This window comes from Sus scrofa, chromosome 9, assembly GCF_054392235.1.
Source record: "Sus scrofa isolate SSC_HxYL_T2T_F1_AM1 chromosome 9, Sscrofa_HxYL_maternal_Yorkshire_Landrace_v2.0, whole genome shotgun sequence".
Classification (NCBI taxonomy): Eukaryota; Metazoa; Chordata; class Mammalia; order Artiodactyla; family Suidae; genus Sus; species Sus scrofa.
The window spans coordinates 6,797,653-6,800,000 of record NC_139391.1 but is presented as its reverse complement, the minus strand read 5'-3'; positions in this window follow the sequence as shown (position 1 = coordinate 6,800,000).

Below are 2,348 nucleotides of genomic sequence, written 5' to 3'. Positions count from 1 at the left end.
ATTTTCAACTATGTGAATGTTTACTGTGTTGAAATGTAATTAATGGGGGAGGGAGAGGGATGGACTGGAAGTTTGGGGTCAGTAGATGCAAACTATTGCATCTAGAATGGATAATCAATGAAGTCCTGCTGTACAGCACAGGGAACTCTATCTGGTCTCTTGTGATTGAACATGACGGAGGATAATATGAGAAAAAAATGAATATATATGTATGACTCAGTGACTTTGCTCTACAGCAGAAATTAACAGACCATTGTAACTCAACTACACTTTAATTCTAAAAATGTAAGCATGGTGGAGGATTGTGAAAAAAATCTCTTTCTAAAAAAATTTTTTTCAATTGAAAATAAAAGAATTTTAAAAAGAAATGTGATACACATGTATGTGTGTATATTTATATAAATATATAAAATGTTGAATAGGAGTTCCCTTCGTGGTGTGGTGGAAATGAATCCGACTAGGAACCACGAGGTTGCAGGTTCGATCCCTGGCCTTGCTCAGTGGGTTAAGGATCTGGCATTGCTGTGAGCTGTGGTGTAGGCCGCAGACTCGGCTTGGATCCTGCCTGGCTGTGGCTGTAGCGTAGGCCAGCAGCTGTAGCTCCAATTGGACCCCTGGTCTGTGGAACCTCCAAATGCTGCTTGTGTGCCCCCCCGCCAAAAAAAAGCAAAATGTTAAATAGAAAAATAAGATAAGGGAGTTCCCACTGTGGCATGGAGAGGAATCCGACTGGTATCCATGAGGATGCAGGTTCGATTGCTAGACTCGCTCAGTGGGGTTGGGGATCTGGCATTGCTGTGAGCTGCAGTGTAGGTCACAGAAGAGGCTTGGATCCCGAATTGCTGTGGCTGTGGTGTACGCCAGCAGCTGTAGCTCCCATTCAGCCCCTAACCTGGGCACTTCCATTTGCCGCCAGTGCAGTCCTAAAAAGCCAAAAAAAAAAAAAAAAAAAAAAAAAAAGAAAAGAAAAAAATAAGATACAGAATGTTCATCTGATTTGATACCATTTATGTGATTTGTATAACATGATTAAGAATGCTACATGTCAGCTAAGGATACTATCAATATGTTTACAAAAGCATAAACATGAGGCCAACAACAGTCCTAGTTCCTTGGGTATAGTGGCAAAGAAATTCTATGCATTTATGCCACATAAATCCCACTTTTATGCACAAATGATAGCACGTTGTTCTGTGCTTTCTGTTTTTGGATATTTTCACTACACATTTCTGCTTTGGACACAAGAAACAAAAACTTCATTGAAACTAAGTTACCCACACTGGACACACTTATCTGATAGCATAACCTTCAGGTTACTTCTCTGTGCCTTATAGGGTCTGAAATTAATTCATTTATTTATTTTTTTGTCTTTTTGCTATTTCTTTGGGCCGCTCCCGCAGCATATGGAGGTTCCCAGGCTAGGGGTCGAATCGGAGCTGTAGCCACCGGCCTACGCCAGAGCCACAGCAACGCGGGATCCGAGCCGCGTCTGCAACCTACACCACAGCTCACGGCAACGTCGGATCCTTAACCCACTGAGCAAGGCCAGGGACCGAACCCGCAACCTCATAGTTCTTAGTCGGATTCGTTAACCACTGCGCCACGCCGGGAACTCCTGAAATTAATTCAAATGCCCCCTGTGGCAAAAACAAAAGAAAAGCAAAACCTTTCATTAACCATTATAAGAAAAACTTAAGCGTTCTCTTGTGGCACAAGGGGTGTTGTCAGTGCAGCCGCTTGGTTCACTGTTGTGGCTCAGGTTCAGTCCCTGGCTCAGGAACTTCCACGTGCCATGGGCACAGTCAAATAAAGAAAGAAAGAAAGAGAAAGTGAAGAAGGAAAATTTGCTTTGGGCAGTTAGCAGTGCTTGATCCTCAAATGTTATTGCAGACAGCAAAATTGCTACCTAACCTAGGAAGACAAATAGTACTGACAAATGTTTTTAATGATGTATATCGATATTTTCTCATTATGATTTTGGGAAAACACCAAATCCTGTGATTACTTAGCTAGTAGAATGCCCCTCTGGGGGGTGGGGGTGGGCAACGTCTCTGGTTTCAGTCCGTTCTTGGCACATGTGTCTCAACCGCCACAGGTTAAGTCTAAGGTGACAAGGTCAGTGACTGATTATGAGGTGCTCACCGTGCCCCACCCGCCTGCCCAGGCCTCTGTCAGTGCTGAGTGCCAGACCAGAGTCAGCAGTCCCCTGCCCTCCGTCCATTGTACCAGCCTGTGATCCTCCGTGTGTGCCCGGTCGTCGTATCTTCATTTTCTAAGCAGGGATGTGACCTGTCTTCCTTCTCATAGGGTCGCCTGTGTTATTTACTGCCTGCTAAGCATGAATGTAC